Source organism: Callithrix jacchus, chromosome 7 (genome assembly GCF_049354715.1).
Source record: "Callithrix jacchus isolate 240 chromosome 7, calJac240_pri, whole genome shotgun sequence".
Classification (NCBI taxonomy): domain Eukaryota; kingdom Metazoa; phylum Chordata; class Mammalia; order Primates; family Cebidae; genus Callithrix; species Callithrix jacchus.
In genome coordinates, this window is record NC_133508.1 from 145,833,999 (window position 1) to 145,855,952 (window position 21,954).

The following is a 21,954-nucleotide window of genomic DNA, read 5'->3' on the forward strand; positions in this document are numbered from 1 at the left end:
GAGAGATTTTAGGGGATTTGACATTTAAATTCTAACTGTAATATTCTTGTAAAGTCGATGTCTAGAACAAAAATGAAAAATCATACCTAGAATTCTAATAAAAACAAAGTTATATAATATTGCCAAGAAGCCTAAGTGCTCAGTACTTGCCTTCTCCTGAAACACAACTATCCATCCGGGTTGAGTGTGTAGATATCACTCAACCTTCCACATAAATTTGCCCCCTACATTCAGACTTTTCTACAGAAGCTTCATCTACCACAAGAAAAGGGGAGTTACCTTCAGTTGATTTCTTTTCCCACACAAGGGATTGAACGAGGGTAAGATGATTCAGAAAGAAGATACATACAAGTACTAAAGGAATGAAAATACGAGAAAACATGAAGAAATCATGATAATATGATGGATAGGGAAATCTCTGAACAAAAGCGCTGACATTGCTAAACAGCGTTTCTGCAGCTTGGCCGCTATGATATCGCATGATGGCTTTACCCAGGGCATGCTGCACAAACAGGAACCCTTCACTGATGTAGCCAGGACTCCCCCCATTGTCATCATTATTTCTGGGTCCCACTGAAGGGACAGATGGAAAGAGAAAATTTGTAAGCCAGCTGCTTTTTCCATAAATACTGTCCAGCATATTGCTCTTCTGGTCATTACTAAAACGCAGGTAATATTTTACCTTCAGTGGCAGGGGATCATTGCTGGTTTTGAAATCATGGTCAGAAACAATAGCAGCCAGAACATTTTCAGAGTTCTTTTTTTGCTTAATGTAATCTTCAAATTCTTCTTCTGAGGAAAAGCCTAGAGCTTTCATTTAGGGGGTTAAATCCATTTTCACCCTTTCAATAATACCCTGGACCACAGTACCTTTGGAAGGCACATAAGCCAATTCCAGAGAAGAAGGAGAAATTAAATAATCTGCGATGTAGAAAGGCACTTCATTGACTGGCTGAGGAGAGAAACTGAAACGTCCATTCTTCTTTATAACTATAATTATATATATGATTTATATAAATAAATAAATATATTTATATATAATATATATAATGTATAAATTATATTTGTATCTATAATATATATTATGTATAAATATATATAATGTATAAATAAATATATTTGTGTATATATACATATATATGTATAATACATATAATATATATAAATGAGTGTTATAATAAGAATGAGGTATGTAAATATATTTCTGTATTCATCTAGACTCTTCAGGCACTAATTGTGCCAGGGATCTGCTTAGCTCTCCTTCCTCGGTGCTCAGATGAGGGAGTCACGGACACCCAGCCTTGGCCAGGCCTGCTCTGGTCAGCGCCCACCACCCCTCCTTGGTGCCCAGGCTGACTCTGTTGCGCCCACCGGCACTCAAGGTTGCGCGCTTCCCCAGCCGCAGTCCCCAGGCCTTCTCATCTTGTCCCTTGTGGTCATGAACTCAGGGTTCAGCTCCAGCCTCGCTGACCTGGTGCTTGTACAGCCCCACGTCATTCCTGAAGTGGTGAATCGGGTCATCCCTGACTCAGCTTTTACCTCAATTTTATTTGCAAAGGATTCTTTTCTCAAATGCTCTGTGGCATTTGGACACACATCCCAAGTTGGTATTTGCATAGGAGTCACTTCAAGTGAAATAACATTTTTAATGTGTGGTTTTATGGTTCAAGAAATGATTTTGAGGAAACAGTTGCCAGCAACTAAATGAACAAATAAAGGATTTCAGTGCTCGGCAAAAAAAAAAAAAAAAAAAAAAAGGAAGGCGAGTTGGGCGGGCTGGGAGTGCCCGGCGGCGGGTCCTCAGCTCTTAGCTGAAGTGCAGTGAGCCGGCATGGGACCGCGAGGCGAGCGCGGGAGCCTGGGCGGCGAGCGGGGTGTGAGCTGCCTGAAAATGCACTCGGATGCCGCCGCTGTCAACTTTCAGCTGAACTCCCATCTCTCAACACTGGCAAATATTCATAAGATCTACCACACCTTTAATAAGCTAAACCTAACAGAAGACGATGACCAAGACGATCACCAAACAGGAAGTCTGCGGTCTTGCAGTTCTTCAGACTGCTTTAATAAAGTGATGCCACCAAGGAAAAAGGGAAGACCCGCCTCTGGAGATGATTTATCTGTCAAGAAAAGTAGACATGATAGCATGTATAGAAAATATGATTCAACTAGAATAAAGACTGAAGAAGAAACCTTTTCAAATAAAAGGTTCTATGAATATGCAGGCACTGATGATGTTGTAGGCCCTGAAGGCATGGAGAAATTTTGTGAAGACATTGGTGTTGAACCAGAAAACGTAGTTATTCTTGTCCTGGCTTGGAAATTGGATGCACAAAACATGGGCTATTTTACTCTACAAGAGTGGTTAAAAGGAATGACTTCTCTCCAATGTGACACAACAGAAAAACTCAGAAATACTTTGGATTACTTAAGATCATTATTAAATGATTCTACAAACTTTAAACTTATTTACAGATATGCGTTTGACTTTGCACGGTTTTATGGATGTCTTAGAATCATGACGCTTGAAAGCTGAAAGGATACTCAGAAGTCATCTGGTCCAGGCCTATCAATGTAGGATGATGAGACTGAGAGCCAGCGAGGAGGGGCAGCAGCAGGGCCCGAGCTCTGCCCTTGACGTCCAGGCCAGTGTCCTTCACAGAGCCACATTGCCTTTCCCTCCACAAAGCTCTCCTCCTCCTGTGGAATCTCACAAGAGGAAGACGGTGGGATAGGCACAAGGGCCAACATGATCGGTTCTCTTCTATAATTGGAATTTTGCCTCAATATTTTTATGCATAGGGCTTTTTGCCCTCAATGTAAATTTTATTTATTATGTAAACAAGTATTGTTATATGGATTCTTTTAAATAAAACGCCATTTTTCCTTGAAAAAAATATATATACACTGTATATATTTTTTACAAAAACAAATAAGGATTTTTATATACATATTATATATTGAATTATATATACATTTTAAATAAAATATTTATATCTATATAAATAAATTTTAATATATATAATAAATAAATATATATATATATATTTGAAGCTGAGTGGATTTTTAAATTAGCAGCCGGTAGAAGGCATCATGCACTCTCTGGATCCATGAGACATGGTTTCTGCATAGCAGACTTGGGGCGGTCACTCCTGGCAGCAGGGGCTCTTGGGGGAATATCTCTCACTGAGGGAGGTCCTCTAGGACAGGGTCCAGACACTTCATGGCACAGCGGCTGAAGCAGCACTTCTTGTTTTCCCAACACTGGCTGTCCATGGAGCACTCACTCTGCTCTTTGCAGAGCTCTGGGCTCACTGGGGGCTGTACCCAGGGGCAGCTGCCAATCTTTGGGGTCAATACGATGGTGGGAGTTTTGCAGGAGCGGCCACAGGCACTAGGGCAACACTTGTATATTTGATCTGACACCTGACATATATATTTGTCACCTGACACCCGATATATATATAGATCAAATGTATATACACACATATATACATATATATATTTATTTTTATATATTATAAACAAATATAAAAATATATAAAATATGTATATATATAATTTTTTTTTTTTTTACAAAAACAAAGATTTTTATTTGCTGTACTTTCCACCCTTCCTTTAAAAACCTGCCATTTGCTTCTCAGTTCCTCTGGAACTGACCCACTCAAACAAGTTTTTTTTTTAAGTTTAAATTGTGCTTTTTAATCATTGGCAGATACTTTTAACAAAATACAGCATACAAACAAACAGGTCTGTGTATACAACTATATTGATTTCTCTGCTCTGCTGTCTTCCTGAGAAATCTTGGAGTAGTCTATGGCAAGGTGGCTACTTCCATTTTCCTCTTGTCTTCTACCAGCTGCTTCTGTAAGCTCTCCAGATATTCCTTAACATTGTTATAACCATACAACTTCGCCAGATGAATGAGGATTCCTGCGGCACAGCAGCCGTCATGCTTCCGACAGTAGCTGCAATTGCAGATCCCACGACAGGGAGGACACACCCAATCCGGGTCCAGCAATGCCGACCTGACATCCTCCCCACAGCGGTTCCGCAGGCATGGTCCACAGAACTGTCCCCGCACACCACCGCAACCCTGGTTCCGACGCACCGTCTTGGTGTAGAAGGTCTTCTGTCTACACTGATGGCATGTGTTACCCAGAACTTTATCATAGATTTTATCTCGAACAGTTATGGCAACATTTTCTAAGTCCTCTTCAGTGATATCCTTCACTGGCCGAAAAGAAGACACAGTGACACAGTCAATGCTTTTATATATATATATATAATGAAGATACACACAGCACACCAACCTGTGCTGCGGCTCCGCGCGGCCTGCAGTCCTGGGCCCGCGCCCCGCGCCGCCCGCCTTAGAGTCCGGCCCGACGGCCCAGCCGCCTCCGGCCCTGCCGCCATCCGCGAGGGCCGGTTCCGCGAGACCTGCAGCCTGTGGCCCGGCCAGGCCCTGCCGCTAGAAATGGAGCAGGTGCTCCACCACCGGCGCTCGCGCTACCAGGACATCCTCTTCTTCCACAGTAAGACCTATGGCAACGTGCTGGTGTTGGACAGAGTCATCCAGTGCACAGAGAGGGATGAGTTCTACCAGGAGATGATCGCCAACCTGCCTCTCTGCAGCCACCCCAACGCGCAAAAGGTACTGATCATCGGGGGTGGAGACGGAGGTGTCCTGCGCGTGGTGGTGAAGCACCCCTCCGTGGAGTCTGTGGTCCAGTGTGAGATCGACGAGGATGTCATCCAAGTCTCCAAGAGGTTCCTGCCGGGGATGGCTGTTGGCTCTTCTAGCTTGAAGCTGACCCTACATGTGGGTGATGGTTTTGAGTTCATGAAACAGAATCAGGATGCCTTTGATGTGATCATCACTGACTCCTCAGACTCCATGGGCCCCGCCGAGTCTCTTCAGAGTCCTATTACCAGCTCCTGAAGGCGGCCCTCAAGGAAGATGGCGTCCTCTGCTGCCAGGGTGAGTGCCTGTGGCTGCACCTGGTCCTCATCAAGGAGATGCGGCAGTTCTGCCATCACTGTTCCCCGTGGTGGCCTACGCATACTGCACCATCCCCACCTACCCCAGCGGCCAAATCGGCTTCATGCTGTGCAGCAAGAACCCGAGCACCACCTTCCAGGAGCCGGTGCAGCCGCTGACGCAGCACCAGGTGGCGCAGATGCAGCAAAAGCACTACAACTCCGACGTGCCCCGCGCCGCCTTTGTGCCGCCAGAGTTTGTCCGCAAGGCCCCGAATGATATGAGCTGAGCCCAGGCGCCACCACTGATGCCACCCAGGACCTCGGACCAGGGAGCCTGCAGGGTGCCTGGGCCCCTCCAGCCCTGGGCCAGCCCTCCTGCGGCTCTCGACCACCAACCAAGTGTTGCAAGCCCCAGAATGCTGCCCGGCCTGCCCTGCTGGGCGGACTGTCTGTGTCTCGGCGTTCCACCTCCAAGCCTATACCAGCTGTGTACAGCGCCATCTCTCTGCCTTCTGTTGCCCCTCACTCACCAAACACGTGTATTTATAACAAATATATACGTATATATTACATATAAAATAAATATAATTTATATATAAAATATATATTGAGATTTTTAGTTGTCTTTATTTAAAAAATGAAATTAATTACAAAATTCTTTGCTCCAAATACATACCACATATCTTACAAATGTTTTTTGCTTGGTTTTGAGTTTTTACTGTAGAAATTTCAATATCATAAATAAATATTATTTCTTTGTCAAAGCTGATTTTTGTAGTGTAGTACTTACAAAAACCATAGTGAAAATTGATAGTTTATAAATTTGTACCATTTAGGAAAAAATGTCTTAAGTTTATGTAGTGTTGTTTGTATAACAGCAAATAAAACTATTTAAGATAGTTTTTATAAGGGTGTTAAGACCATAATGTGCGTCATATGCCTTTCTGACGATAGCATGCATAAACAAAACTATTTGTTAAAGTAGACTTATTTTTGCTCCAACTAAGTAAATGTAAAATTCGTATTTTTAATATTAAGCTCAGTAGCTTAGAAAGGGATCTTGTTTAAAATGAAAATAATTTAAAAGAGTATCTAGTACTGCAACCTAAAGCTAACAGACAACTACAGTGCCACTGTGATGTCACGTATTTCAGCAAAATATAAAAAAAGAAAGGAAAGCTTTCCAAGTTGTAGAACACTGATTTTCCAAATATAAGACTGTTCACATGTGTCTTCACAAGTTTTCCAAAGGAAAAGGAAAATAGTAATTTTTTGTTGACATCATCCATATCCAGGTAGGCTGTAGTTAGGTCACCAATAGCTACTCCTAAATGTCGCTGCTACTTTTTGTATATTTTCTATAAAGTTATTTACATGTGTAACAGGGATTTCACTATTTTCAAAGATTTCTCTGGGGATAGTAGGCTTGTCTGTTAGGAAGACAGCAAACCTGGCATTGATATGCTGAATTTGCAGGTTTAGCAAACATTTCAGAACTTCCGCTTTTGTTGATGGTCGAGAGTCACAGTGGTGATAATGAAGCAATTCAATGATATTTGCACTCTGAAATGACTTCAATATTATGTTCTTTTTATGTGCAGTGGAATCTACTCTTTCATCTTTTAGCTTTTTACTTTCCCTATAGTGAAGCAACCACTTCCATCTTCCATTTCCATTTAGTTTTTCCAGGATTTTGATGATTTCCTTCAGTTGAACTGATGTTAAGGCTTCTAATATCTTGTCATCTGATATAAAGCCTCCTGCACGAAACAGCTCTTGGTAGGTGTGATCGAGAACATCTCCAGGGCTGTCTACTCCAGCAAAGACAACACTGGGCAGATGCTTCAGCTTCAGCAAAGAAAGAATCTGATGCAAATGTGATGATGTATCTTCATTTCGGATGATGACGATGATCATTCTCTTTATGGAAAGCTTGACAACAGTGATGAGGTTCAATCTCTGTATGGCCTCCTTTCCTCAGAAAGGTGCAGATATTCAATGATCTGAGTCCCACGGACATTGAACATTTCTTTGCAAATGAATTATGGATATTTTTTCCATTCTGGTATCCTATTTTTAAGCACATATTTTAATATGTTACTTGCTTTCAAAAACTTTATGGTGTAATTGCATGATTAATTAAGATAATAATAAAATATTTCTCCTGGAGATATATATTGGTGTTGTTGAGATGGGGTCTCACTCTGTTGCCCAAGCTGGTTTTGAGCTCCTTACCTCAAGTGATTCTCCAGCCTTGGCCTTCCAAAGTGTTGAGATTATGGGCATGAGTCACTGTGCCCAGCCTCCTTGATGTTTTTTGTAAGGAGCATTAGTAGAATTAAATTTTGAATGCACTGAAAATTTGTACCAATTAATATGGATTAAATATTGTCTGACTGTATATAAATATCCTCTTTGTTTGAATTATGTTAAACACTTACTAAAAGTAAATTATGATTTATTACATAAAATAGTATGATGTCAAAATAAAAATAACAAAAAAATGACTACAAAACAGATTTTAATTCTGATTTAAATGTGCTCTTTAAATATACCTGGAGTAGGTACTTAGCAATTTTCAGCATTCTGGAATAAAATGTAATTTATTTAATCACATATTCGTTTTATTCAGGTCCAGAAAATGTAAAATACTTGATCAATTGATTTTACTTTTAAGATTCGTTCTTTTTAAGCACTTAGGGTTATATATATAAATATATGTGCAGTATATATACATATATAGTATATGTGTATAAATAAACATATATATTTATATATAATATATGCATATATATACACACACACACATATATATATATATACAATATATATGCTGTATTGGGCTTGCAAAAAGTTGTTTTACATTTTATTTATATGTTATTCACCTGAATATAACCGTAATAGAACTCTACTTCGAATATAATCTCTAACTCCCCCCACTCCCAACCCCATCCCCCTCCACTGCGAAGGTTTGTGTTTTTATAGTGATAGAGACAACATGACTGCCGGGAACGCAGTTTAAAATTGTTGGTTGGTTTGGAAAACTGCTGCATTGGAACAGCGTCTTGGGTTATGAAGCCAAATGTTAAACTATATAGGATAGTTCCTATAAGTGGAATCATACAGTTTCTTTCATCTGGGATACTCTTTTTGAGCCTCCTTTGTGTTGTAGTATAAATCAGGACTTCACTCTTTTTTTTGATTAAATAATATTTCACTGTATGAATATACCACATTTTGTATTTCCATTCATCAGTTGATGGACACTGGAATTTTTCTACCTTTTGGCTCTTGTGAATACTGCTACTATGCACATTCATGGACAGGTTTTGTTTGAACACTTGTTTCCATTTCTTTTGGGTATGTTCCAAGGCATGGAAGTGCTCAGCCAGACTCAAAAAGCCACATGTGGTATGATTCAGTTTATAGGACATACTCAGAATAAGCAAATCCATAGAAACGAAAGGCAGGTTAGTGGTTGCCAGGGGCTGGGGGTAGGAGGTGGCGCGACCGCTTAATCGGTTTTCTTTGGGATGGATGAAAATATTTTGGAATTCGATAGAGGTGATGGTTGTACAATATTGTGTATTGTGAATCTACTAAACAGCACTGAATTATATACTTTGAAATGGTTTTAAAAATACATATATATAATATATATTTTTTATATATATAATATATTATATATATATATTTTTTCTTTATCAGCAGAAAAGTTTCATTCCTTTTGAGGACAAACAAATCACATCCAAGGTCTTAACTTATGAACAGAAACCGAAGTAGCCACTGAAAGCATTAGATATTGGGTACAAGACATACACTGGGGAAAATGCTTTGCCATCTGAAGCTCACACCACACTGGCCCAGTGGACATCTATGCACTCTGCTCATGCTTGGGTGTGGCTGAAGGGAAGGCATGTCTGCAGAATGGAAAGAGGACAGCTGTGTTTCACAAGTACTAAAGCATTTTAGACTGCATGGGGAGGTATATATTTTCATGTTGAAGGGAAGAAGGGAAAACAGCAAAGTCCCTCCCAGAGAGCCACGGCAGAGAAGCGGACCTCTCCTTGCTCATGCTCAGTGAATTCTCTGCAGACCTTGGAAGCATCCTGCAGCAGGGTGTCTTCTGAACTGGCACCATCGTTCACCGGAAAAGGCATTCGTCCATCAAGTTCATAGAGGTGGCCATCCACGTTGTTTAACAGAATAAAATGGAAATTCACTTTGTCATCTACCCGACATTGGCCTTCCTGTGCCACGACATCATGGGCTGCCTGTATGGCCTCATTCTTTTCAAAGCATTTTGCTCTGTCTTCAGGGGACATTTTCTCTGTTTCAGAAAGAAACTGTTTCAGGACTGATCCATCCTCAAATACCAGTTTATCTTGATTATTGACCACTGCATGTATAAGTCCAATTGTGCCACAGGAGTTTCCAGTGGTCTGCTTCATGAAATATACTTTAGGACTAACTTCTTGTCCCTTCAGCTCTTCAATCTGTTTTTTCCTGAATTGCAGATGCATATTATATAATATACAATATATACTATATATATATATACACAAATATACATATGTAAATATATATACATATATTTACATGTATATATGTATAAATATATATAATATTATATATATATATATTTTTAAACCAGAATGAAATTTTATTGTGGAAAGTTTATAGAAATATGACTAGTATTCCTCTGTACAAACACACGACAAACAGTTTTAAATATAACTGAGAGAAATGCGAGTCCTATGACAACATCTGATACAGGCGGAACCATTTACTGACACACTAAAACATTTTTAAAATGTCTTCTTTCTCCAAAGAGTCCACTGCGCATTTCTTAGAGCAGAGGTGGGGACACAATCCAGGCAAAGTCACAATGGCATTTTGTTGCCCTCAATGCTGATTTTCACTGCATGTGCGGATCTGCTTTTTTTTCTGGTATCTGTGTTAAAACTGTATATAATAAAGCCTTATATCTGCATCCTCCAGGTTTCAGGCGACCTCCAAGAAGGGTATCTGTGAACTTTCTCATCTGTTTATACCCTTCTTGGAGGTCGCCTGAAGGCTGGAGGATGCAGATTTAAGGCTTTATTATATATAATTACAGTTTTAACACTGTACTCTTGTCACAGCCATCTACAGCTACAAATTATATGTGTTTATTATATATATGTTTTATATATATACACTATATATATATATATATATATATAGTGCATATATAAACACATTTTCAGATCTCCTGAATATGAGAGAGAACCAAATCACAATAAATCTTTAGCTGCAGGTGTGTGGGGCCTACACACCCAAACACACACATACCCAACCAAAAAAATCTCCCAAGCTCCTCTCTTAGAATATCCTCCGAATCCTAAATCTAGAGCTCCAAGGATGCTGGTCATTAAGAAAGGTAATACCAAAGACTGACAGCTGTCTGGATTCCCAGTAGTAGGAAATCTTCAGTCACAGCCAGTTAAGAATGGAACTGGTCCAAGTGTTTATAAAGGTTTAGTCCCTAAACCTGCTGCTACACCTACAAAACTTACACAATGGAAAAGCCAAACAAAAGAAAATAAAGTTGGAACTTCTTTCCCTCATAAGTCTACATATGGTATTGGCTACTTTAATGCTTTTAAATCAACTGCCAAGAATTTTAGTCCATCAACAAATTCAGTGAAAGAGTTTAATCATTCAAATTCCTCTTCCTCTGTTGATAAACTTAATCAGCAGCCTTGTCTAACCAAACTGACATGAATGCATACTGATAAGAAGAGTGAATTTTTGAAAGCAATAAGAGACAGAGTAGAAGAGGAACATGAAGATGAAGGCCGTGCTGGCTCAGAGGGATGACGACTCATGTAATTTACATAACAGCAATAGTACTCACCAAGAAAGGGATATAAACCAACACTTCAATGAAAATGAAATTTCTCAAGAGAATGGCAATGCCTCAGTGATTTCCCAACAGATCATTCAATCTTCAACCTTCCCACAAACTGATGTTCTTTCAAGTTTGCTTGAGGCAGAACACAGATTGTTAAAGGAAATGGGCTGGCAGGAAGACAGTGAAAATGATGAAACATGTGCTCCCTTAACTAAGGATGAAATGAGAGAATTCCAAGTTATTAGTGAACAGTTACAGAAGAATGGTCTTAGAAAAAATGGCATTTTGAAAAATGGCCTGATCTGTGACTTCAAGTTAGGACCCTGGAAGAACAGCATTTTCAAACCCACAGTTGAGAATGATGACACAGAAACAAGTAGCAGTGACACATCAGATGACGACAATGTGTGAAAGATTTCCTAACAGCTTTAGAAATATTAGTGTGATACATTTCTCATACAGCGTGGGGTGAATTGTAAAAATGAAGAACTATCATTTATGTAATGAAATACCCCATTAGAAGAGGATTTTTTGGGGGACTTCAATATGAGGAAAACCAAGAATGTTTTGTTGGGCTGTGTTGAACATTATTTCTTTGTAAATGAATGTTGTAGGAATGAGGACTTTGGTCAGTTCAGCACTGACTTTCTGCATCACTGCAGCATTTCTCTGACTAGCAATGTGATGATATAACACATGAGATTTTCTCATTTAATAATAAGAAATTGTGTAATGTTTTGCAAAGCTTCTGTCTTAAAATGTCCAGGTCTTAAGAAAAAAGGCAGCTTACACTGTTTTGCTTGCAGAGTCTTACCTTTTGCGCACAATGGAAATCCTCAAGTCTACTTTGTGCGGTCCCCTCTCCTCCCCTCCCAGAAAAACAAAAAACCAAAAAGGAAAATGTAGCATGTGGGCTAAAACTGGAGCAAAGTGCACTAAAACAATTTCCTGAACTCAGCTATTGTACTATTCACCTTTTAAAACATAATGCTCTTTAGCCATTTGTAGTCCAGTAAATGTTATAGGAAAGACTTGTCACATTTTCTTCCAAATTTTAAGAGGTGATTTTCAAAAGCTGTATTTGGGTATGTTGTCAGACCAGGGTTTTCAGAGTTGATGATGGAAAAGAGGCTTGTGGGAAAACTTAAATTTGATAAATTATTACACATGCAGAAAAACTGATCATACTGACTGGATCTGTCCATGACATGGAAAATAAACTGGATTTTCAGAAAAAAATATGTACATATATATATACATATATACACATATATATACAACAGATATATAATTATAACTATAAATTTATTGTATCTTCTTCACATTGGTGCTTGGCGTTCCATCAGCTTTCTCTATCTGTGCTCAAGTTCAACCTTAAAATGATGTTAGACAGCAGGTCCCAGTCAGTTCCCTCAATTTTCACCCACTTTGCTCACAAGCCATATTGGTCTGATTAGTGGTATTGTCTTGACTCGCATGTCTGATCCAAATGTAGCTGCTGAACTCTGCCTGGTTTTGTGAACCAGGGGATGGGGAATCCAGGGTTCTCCCACAATGGGTTAAACATATTTCAAGGGCAACAAGAAAAAAGGCACATCAAGCCATTTGAAAACAAAAATGTATTGCTGCTTCTTCCAAAGCTTTGTAAATTTACAAAAAGACCAAAGTTTACAAATTGCTTAGTTCCAACTAGGAGCATAAGAGGTGAGAACGTGCACTGATGTTTCGAAACGGGCTCCCCCAGACGCAGGGGGCTGCCTTCCTTACACGCCACCTCTTGTGACATAGGTCACTGGTCAAGCCGCTGGAATGGTACAGAGGTTTTTTTTGGTTTTGAGGAGCTTTTTTTGTTTTGCCTTCCTGCTATAAAAGTGAAATTTTCAGTTCATTTCTAAAAAATAGATTGGTCAATAAATTCATTTTGTTCTGCTTCTACTTAAAAAAAAAATATATATATATATATATATATAGTCTTTTGTACAATATTTTATTAAAGGTCATTACAGAGCAACATCCAGACTCCAGAATGCAGCTGCCAAGGAGACCCTGTTACGCTGTGGGGACTGGCTGGGGCATGGCAGGCGGCTCTGGCTTCCCACCCTTCTGTTCTGAGATGGGGGTGGTAGGCAGTATCTCATCTTTGGGTTCCACGATGCTCACAAGGGCTTCCTAGGGCCAGTCTTACCAGTTGGGTCCCAGGGCAGCATGACCTTCACCTTGATGCCCCGCACACCCTGTCTGAGCAACACATGGCGCATGGCAGTGTCAACGTAATAGTTAACAGGGTCTCCGCTGTGGATCATCGGGCCATCCACAAACTTCATGGATTTAGCCCTCTGTCCTCGGAGTTTCCCAGACACCACGACCTCGCAGCCTTTGGCCCCGCTCTCCATGATGAACTGCAGCACACCATAGCAGGCCCTGCGCACAGCAAGCCCTCCCAGGAGTTTGTGATGCAGGTACTGCCTGAGCAATTGTGCACAGACCTCTAGTGGCACCTTTTCAGCATAAAGCTCTACACTGCCCTCTGGAAAGCCAAACCTCTTCTGAACTACAGCAGTCAGCTCCCGAATCCGCCGGCCCTTCTGACGGCGCAGATAGCTATATTATATATAAATATATATATGTGTGTTATATATTATACACATATATACACATACATAGGCTGGCGGTGGCTCCTGGGTCTCAAAAGGGTTGTAGACGTCAAGCGTGGCATACTGCCAGCTGGGTTGGTTTACTATGTGCCTAATATAGTTATATATTATAACAGCCTATGAACCTCCAGCCCCTGATCCATTGCCTCCACCCTCAGCTCCCTCCTTGCAGTCCTCAAGAAAGCTCAGCCCCACAGAACCTAACAACTATGGTTCCTACAGCACTCATGCCTCAGCTGCAGCAGCCACAACTGAGCTGGTAAAGAAACAGGAGGAGCTCAACCGGAAGGCAGAGGAGTTGGACCGAAGGGAGCGAGAGCTGCAGCATGCTGCCCTGGGGGGCACTGCTACTCGACAGAACAATTGGCCCCTCTACCTTCTTTTTGTCCAGTTCAGCCCTGCTTTTTCCAGGACATCTCCATGGAGATCCCCCAAGAATTTCAGAAGACTGTATCCACCAGGTACTACCTCTCGATGTGCAGCACTCTGGCTCTTCTCCTGAACTTCCTCGCCTGCCTAAGTTCTGTGTGGAAACCAGCAGTGGCTCAGGCTTTGGGCTTTCCATCCTCTGGATCCTCCTTTTCACACCCTGCTCCCCTGTCTGCTGGTACCACCCCATGTATAAGGCCTTCCGGAGTGACAGTTCATTCAATTTCTTTGTTTTCTTCTTCATTTTCTTTGCCCAGGATGTGCTGTTTGTCCTCCAGGCCATTGGTATCCCAGGTTGGGGATTCAGTGGCTGGATCTCTGCTCTGGAGGTGCTGAATATCAGTCTGGCAGTAGCTGTGCTCATGCTGCTGGTCGCCCTGCTCTTCACTGGCATTGCTGTGCTAGGAATTGTCATCCTAAAACGGATCCACTCCGTGTACAGGTGCCAGCTTTCAGAAGGCCCAGCAAGAATTTGCTGCTGGTGTGTTCTCCAACTCTGTGGTGCGAACCACAGCTGCCAATGCAGCTGCTGGGGCTGCTGAAAATGCCTTCTGGGGCCCATGACCCCTGACTGGGATGCCCTGGCCCTGCCACTTGAGGGAGCTGACTTAGCTTCCGTCCCTAAGGTCTCTGGGACTTGGGGAAACATCACTACCTGATGGCTCCTCCATAGTGCCCCCAGTCCTATGGCCATGACTGCTGAACCTGACAGGTGTGTGGGGAGTCCCCTGTGACCTATCACTGCTCACTCTTCCCCCTCCATCAGGCCACACTGCTGCCACCTCCTACACACCCCAACCCAGCTTCCCTCTGCTGTGCCACAGCTTCGGTTATTTAAATAAAAAGAAAGTGGAACTGGAAACATATATATATATATTATATGATATATAATCCATATATTTTATATATTTATAGGTATATTTTATATATACATATATATTTTTATCTATACATATATATTTTTTTTACATGCTGAACATTTTATTAACGTTAAGTTTAAAAGCTTTACATTTGGGTTACACTAAGACATAGGGCTGCTGCTTCTTAAAGAGATTATCCACTGGCATTGGGTTGTTGGGTTAGGAGTAACGGAGCTTGGCTATTTTTTTGCTAAGCAGTCACAATTTACAAATTCACAATCTTGGTCTACGACTTGGCTCAGTAACATTAGCTCTCATCTTCTTCCTCGCTAAAGTGCTTCCAGATGATGTTCAAAGCCGACAGGCTAATCTGACGGTTCTCATGCAGTTGTAAAGCTTCAATTCTATCAATTCCACCGAGTTCTTCTATCAGAAAACACACTTTTTTTCCTCGTAGCCGAGTTCCCCCAGCCTCCCGGTGCCACACGCTGGGCTGAGGTTACGGCTCACTTCGCTGCCAGGCTGGGCGCACAGGGCCGGCGGGTGGTGTTGGTCACGTCTGGCGGCACCAAGGTCCCACTGGAGGCGTGGCCCGTGCGCTTCTTGGACAACTTCAGCAGCGGGCGGCGCGGTGCAGCCTCCGCTGAGGCCTCCTAGCCACCGGCCACTGGGTTCTGTTCTTGTATCGCGCTCGCTCTGCCTTCCGCTATGCCCTCCGCTTCCCACCCCAGACTTGGCTGTCGGCTCTGCGGCCTTCAGGCTCGGGCCATTCAGGCTTGCTGAGCCTGGAGGTGGAGGAGAATGGACTCCCGGGTTTTGCTGAGGCTCTGCGGAGCTACCAGGAGGCTGCGGCTGCAGGCACCTTCCTGGCGGTAGAGTTCACCACTTGGGCGGACTATTTGCATCTGTTGCAGGCTGCGGCCCAGGCACTCAGTCCGCTAGGCCCTTCTGCGATGTTTCACCTGGCTGCGGCCGTGTCAGATTTCTATGTTCCTGTCTCTGAAATGCCTGAACACAAGATCCAGTCATCTGGGGGCCCACTGCAGATAACAATGAAGATGGTGCCAAAAATGCTTTCTCCTTTGGTTAAAGATTGGGCTCCCAAAGCGTTTATGATTTCCTTTAAGTTGGAGACTGACCCCTCCATTGTAATTAGTCGAGCTCGGAAGGCTTTGGAAATTTATCAGCATGAAGTGGTTGTGGCTAATATCCTCGAGTCACGACAGTCCTTTGTGTTCATTGTAACCAAAGATTCGGAAACCAAGTTACCGCTATCAGAGGAAGAAATAGAAAAAGGCATAGAGATAGAAGAGAAGATAGTCGATAATCTTCAGTCTCCACAAACAGCTTTTATAGATGACAAAAACTGAAGTAAAAAGCCCTTACAGGGGCCGGGCGCGGTGGCTCACGCCCATAATCCCATCACTTTGGGAGGCCGAGGCGGGTGGATCACAAGGTCAAGAGATCGAGACCATCTGGTCAACGAGGTGAAACCCCGTCTCTACTAAAAATACAAAAAAAATTAGCTGGGCACGGTGGCGCGCGCCTGTAGTCCCAGCTACTCGGGAGGCTGAGGCAGGAGAATTGCTTGAACCCAAGAGGCGGAGGTTGCAGTGAGCCGAGATTGTGCCATTGCACTCCAGTCTGGGTAACAACAGTGAAACTCCGTCTCAAACAAAAAAAAAAAAAGAAAAAAGCCCTTATAGGAACAAAAATTGTTCAGGGCTCTTACAGATGGTGAAAACTATAATAAAACCTTTGCTTTCATATGGACAGATAAAATGAAGAAAAGGGAAAAGGCAGTGGTGTGCAGGCAAATAAGGTTTGGTATTTGTCTTTTAGTGACAAAACCTCCTACACGCACCTGAATGTCATCCTGATTTTGAAATTGAACACTAGAACTGTTTCTCACCTTTAAAAAGAAGAGCTTATTGGGAATTACATTTTCCTTAAAATATACATGGGGGCCTGAATATCGTCCATCTTTATATTATAAAAAGAGGATTATGGATGCATGAATGGCCATGCTTTGGAGATTAAATATTTGTTGAGTGCCTTCTGTGTGTCAGGCCCTGTGCTGAGCCATGAGGTTTAAAAAGATGAATAAACATGTCTTGTCTGGGAAATGGATGTATAAAAAATTAAGTGCAATAAAGTGTCCAAAAGCTGACACTTTCACCTTGGCACAGGAAACTGTATGACCCAGGCTTCAAGGGCTCTGGTCCTAAATCCAGAGTGGATTTTGCCTCGCTTTCTGAGGTGCAAGTGAAATAATAAAAGTCGGTCAAAAGAGACAGCAGAGAGAAAGCAAGAAGAATGGTTCCTTCCTGCAGGTCCACCTTTCCCAAGTGTTACTTGTGGGATCAATAGAAATGCCTTGACATGGGTAAATGAAAACTTTTGCTACTTATTAGAAATTCAGATACCTCCAGGAAAGCCTCAGCATAAGGTTCCATGGTGTAATGGTGAGCATTCTGGACTCTGAATCCAGTGATTCAAGTTCGAGTCTTGGTGGAACCTTCCTGTTTAATTAGGATGTAATGCCATCTTTTACTCCCTGAATGGCATGGGTATTCCACTGAAGTTCAGAAGCTCAGGGCTGCAGGCCTGCATGTCTCTTCTGCTCCTGCGTCTGAGTCTCCTGATGTGCCCCACGTCCCCATTCATTCCCTCTGTCTCCCTCTTTGGTGTTTGGGATGCCAGAAGCCGGGTTTTCACAGTGGCCTGGACCAAAAGGAAATTGCCAAATCATCCAGTTGGAGTCACAGAGCCTGGAGGGTCCTTGTCCTGGGTGAGCCGCCTGGCCCTGTGCAATCGGAGTCCCAGACCCCCGCCAGGGACCCAGCAACCCAGAAAGTCCCCACCTCCTCTCAAGTTGACCCTGGGCCTCAGGGTGAGGGGTCTCCACCTCTAAAAAGGTTCCTGCCCCTCCACCCTAGACCCTGAGACTCCTTTCACCTGGGAAATCTCAGAATGGCACCCATTGTCTTTTTGGTAAGTAAACAGTGGCTGAGAAATTTTGGTAAGATTAGCTCAGTCATTGGTGATTGTGTCTCAGTTTAGGGTCAATGGTTCCAGACCTAACTTGGGAGTAACACAGCTTTATTCAGATGGGCCATTCTATTCCGAATATTAATTTACTCTATTTTTTATATTCAGATTTCCATGCTGAATTTCTTCTCTATTGCGGGCCCTAAAAGCCCCTGTTTCACTAAGCTTTGGAACCTGACTCTAGGAAATTTTGTTTCATCCCAAGATCTCAGCTGGAAAGAGAAATCCACCGGGTGGGTGGCCTCTTCCAGTGCAGGGGCTGGGACCCCTTCCCAATCCCCCCCCCCATTGGAGCCAAGCTCCCACAGAGCCACGGAGAAGGGGAGCCTGAGCAGCTCTGAGGGGTGGGTCTCTGATGATGGGGCTCCCCCTTATCCCGACAGGACCCTGCCCCAAGGAGATGTGACCAGAGTTACAAATGTTTTCTCCTGCTCTTTAGAGCACTTGGGATGACGCTCCTGCTGGGTCTTGGAAGCAAGGTAGCATGTCACTCAATGCGCTCAGGACCATTGCTCTGATTTTCCTATTTTGGGACTGAAAGCTTTTATGAAGGACTGAAAAACACCCTAGTCTTTGAGGGCTCAGTTTAAAGGACATGGGGTGGGGGCAGGTGGAATGCCTTGTTGGCTCCTTGGAGTGGACTGGGAGGTAGGGAAACACACAAACTCCGTTTTCTCCAGCAGCCTGGACTGCAGGGCCTGGGAGGGAAAACTGAACAGTCAGAGTAACAATATACATGGAGAGGTTGGCTGCATGCATTGAAAATTGTTATCCCCAGAAACAAGTGTAGGAAGTGCCCAGGGCACTGCTGTTCGCCACCAACTGTGCAGCATATGTGACTTTGATTACAGCGTATAGTGCATAAAAATTCATTCCTGTTTACAAATAATTGATCATAGCCAGTTATAGATTTGTTTCTTCTCTCCTTCCACTGCATCACTCAACTAGCCTTAAATAAAAACACTTGTACTTGTTTTTATTTAAGTACAAACAAGTACACAAAAACATATGTACTTGTTTGTACATATGATATTGCTTCAGTTGATCCTTTCCCACCCATGCCCCACCTCTCAAAGTAGCTGGGACTGCAAGTGTGCACCACAACCAGGCTAATTTTTGTATTTTTTAGTAGAGACAGGGTTTCGCCACATTGGCCAGGCAGGTCTTGAACTTCTGGACTCAAGTGATCCACCTGCCTGGACCTCCCAAAGTGCTGAGATTACAGGAGTGGGCCACTCCACTGGGCCATCATTTCTATTTTGAATTTAAATATTTTGTAGTCATAAGTATCATCCTTCAAAGATTCTGGATTTCATTCTACGTGCATGATGGGGTTCAGGACATGCTACTCCAAATTATAACACCTGGGGTATTGAATATTTTATGCTAAAGGAATTTGAGAAAACAACAGAAGCAGGAAAGTCACTGTCACTCTCCCCCTGCCCTTCTTCCCTGAAGCTGATCATGAGACTCACATGTGAGAAGTGTCCTTTCTGTACCCAGAGGAATTGTGCGCCCTTGAATCTGAAGACACAGGGACACAGAGAAGAGCCTGAATAAAGAGGCCTGGCCACGTTATCCCCAATTTGTTACTGTTAGATCATACATTTTTGTCTTATCATAGTTCTCCATGACTACTCACTCTTCATAAAACCTACTGTTAAAAAAACAACAACTGAGGTTTACTTGTTTCCATGGGCCTTCATTTCCTTTGGAAGGCACTCCTGCTGTATGAAACTTATTTTAAATAACTAGATGTGCTCTTCTCTTGTAAGTCTGTCTTTTGCTGTAAAGGGTCTCAGCAGTGAACCTAGGCTGGGTGAGGAAAAGTCATATTTCCTTTCCTACATGTACAAATGTCTTCCACTGTAAAACTATAAACATTTTACTGGGGCAGATTTAAGGCAAGAAATTGGATCATTATTGCCCTTTGGATGAAATGAACAGATGAGCTAATAAACTCCCAGTTCCTCCCAGGTAGATATACATCTATAGCTCATTCCCTGAAGCTCCTTGAAGGTCAAACCTGCTGGAGATTGAGGGGCCTTCCTGGGATCTCCCAGCCCTGGAGATCACTGCTGGTGAGAGGATTGCTGCAGTCTCCCTGGGAGGGTGCACAGCCACTGGAAAGTACCACTGCTGTGACTTCAGCACAACCGTTTTCATCACATCTCTTTGTGCAGTGTTGCAGGCAAAACACAAGAGCTAACATGCACATGAGTAACATATGCACACTCAACTGTTCCTGACATGCAAAGTGCCACATGTGAGGCACAGCTGATGCGTGTGCATATGTTTACTCATTTGGGGCTTTCCTCAGGCTGAGGTCACACAATCACCTTCATCTTTTATACGAGAAAACAGATGCACAAAGACATTAAATAACCTGCCCATGGTCACTTAGCCAGCAAAGGAGGATTTGAAAGCAGGAATTTGAAGTGAAGGCCGCCTGGCTCCAGAAGACATTCTTAGAACCATTGTATTTATACTGCTCCTAACAAAACCACCTTCACAAAAATTATGACAGTGAGAAAAACCTCACATAGGAAAATTGTGACTGTGAAAGAAATCTGACCTGACTGCCACTTGCTTCTAACCTCCAAGCTGCCCTTGTCCATCCCTGGGCAGAGGCCAGGCTAACTATGAGAGGAGTTTACTTCCAAGTCTAAGTCTGAAACAAAGATGATAGCCCCTTCCCTAAACCAACTCCTTCCTTTCTTGGGGATCAGACCTCCTTAGCAAAGCTAACAAATCAGGCACCAGATTGGAAATTATGTTTCAGGAGCCATGCAGGCAGAAGCCACTAGATTCCTAAGCTCCTCAATTGTGCCTGTAGATAACATCACTAGTGTCAAGCCTAAGTTGGTGTTCAGGGTATTTTTCAGATCCTATGTTATGATGGACTAGTTGGCACACACCGACGGCTAAACTAGCTCATCTGGTCCTGTGGTCCCTGCCCAGGGGCCGACTCACTGCAAGTAAACAAGCTCCGACTCCCTGTGATTTTCATCCCCAACCCAACCAATCAGCTTTCCCCATTCCCCAGCCTTCTGCCCACCAAACTATCCTTAAATAAATCCCTAGCCTCTGAATTTGGGGGGGTGGAAGATTTGAGTAATAATAAACCCCTGTCCTGGTCACTTAGCTGCCTCTGCGTTTATTCAATTCTTTCTCTGTTGCAGAAAGACTGCTGTTCTCAGCTCCATTGGCTTTTCTGGGCAACAGGCAAGATAAAGCTACTGGGCAGTTACACTAGTAAAAGAGAAACACAAATGGTAAGCATGCTTGAAAAGAAATGTAAGGCTGTGTATTTCTTTTGAAGAAACACCAAAGGAGGAGGAATGATGTGACAGGCAGTACACTGTCCTAAATATTTCCACGATTCTCCTACTGTTGCAGGAGCAGCCGTGAGAAACAGCTCCCAAACACCGAATAGGGAAGGAAAGGTTTAGTATTATTATCATTGTTAATATTATTAATATGGCCGGGAGCTGAGCGATGGTTCCAAATTACCCAGCTCGTTTAATAAAGGAAGGTTCTATGTTTATGTAGGCCTTTACTTTAGGTATTACACTTAGAAGAGTCTTAGGTTTACAGCTTTAGAAATCACATATGAAAGGGCTTCTGTGTTTATAGCTTTAGGACTCACATGTTAAAAGGTTCCTGGGTTTGATCTTGTGTTAAGTAGAAACAGTCTTCCAGAGTTTCCCCAAGACCAAGCCTGCCATCTACAGGAAGGTGAAACAGGAGGCACCAGTCAGTCAGCCTTTTCTTCTATTGAAGTGTTATAGTCAAAGGGAAAGTTGATCTCAGAGGCCTGGGTCTCCTTCCTCACTACCTCCTCTATATCCTTCTTATCCCAGCAACTGCTTCCCAGAAACCTTCAACTTAAACATGATTCCTGCCAGGACTGGGTTTTTCCTCCCTTTACATTTTCCTCTCACCTGCCCCACACCCCTTCTTCCATGTCTACTCTGTTCTTTCACTTCCAGATCATTGAGGATTTTCCATTTAAAAATATTTTTTAAACCCATAAAGAAGTAGATAACTGGCCATCCATATTCAGACCACCTGGAATTAATTA

At 42.6% G+C, this 21,954-nt stretch overlaps 1 non-coding gene and 8 pseudogenes across 1 annotated transcript; 6 read left to right on the forward strand and 3 right to left on the reverse strand.

Moving 5' to 3' along the window:
• Positions 1 to 1,773: 1,773 nt before the first annotated feature.
• On the forward strand, positions 1,774 to 2,548 carry LOC100394254 (DCN1, defective in cullin neddylation 1, domain containing 4 (S. cerevisiae) pseudogene; annotated as a pseudogene).
• A 1,737-nt stretch (positions 2,549 to 4,285) lies between these two features.
• On the forward strand, positions 4,286 to 5,514 carry LOC100394969 (spermidine synthase pseudogene; annotated as a pseudogene).
• A 751-nt stretch (positions 5,515 to 6,265) lies between these two features.
• LOC100395335 (protein TASOR 2 pseudogene) lies at positions 6,266 to 7,000 on the reverse strand (annotated as a pseudogene).
• Positions 7,001 to 8,753: 1,753 nt separating this feature from the next.
• On the reverse strand, positions 8,754 to 9,485 carry LOC100395690 (ubiquitin carboxyl-terminal esterase L1 (ubiquitin thiolesterase) pseudogene; annotated as a pseudogene).
• An 862-nt stretch (positions 9,486 to 10,347) lies between these two features.
• Positions 10,348 to 11,532, forward strand: LOC100392801 (vasculin pseudogene; annotated as a pseudogene).
• A 1,326-nt stretch (positions 11,533 to 12,858) lies between these two features.
• Positions 12,859 to 13,313, reverse strand: LOC100396045 (small ribosomal subunit protein uS3 pseudogene; annotated as a pseudogene).
• A 16-nt stretch (positions 13,314 to 13,329) lies between these two features.
• Positions 13,330 to 14,821, forward strand: LOC100396411 (secretory carrier-associated membrane protein 3 pseudogene; annotated as a pseudogene).
• An 810-nt stretch (positions 14,822 to 15,631) lies between these two features.
• Positions 15,632 to 16,189, forward strand: LOC100396775 (phosphopantothenate--cysteine ligase pseudogene; annotated as a pseudogene).
• Positions 16,190 to 17,267: 1,078 nt separating this feature from the next.
• On the forward strand, positions 17,268 to 17,339 carry TRNAQ-CUG (transfer RNA glutamine (anticodon CUG)). Its single transcript has one exon. It is a non-coding gene; the product is annotated as a tRNA-Gln (tRNA).
• Positions 17,340 to 21,954: the final 4,615 nt, after the last annotated feature.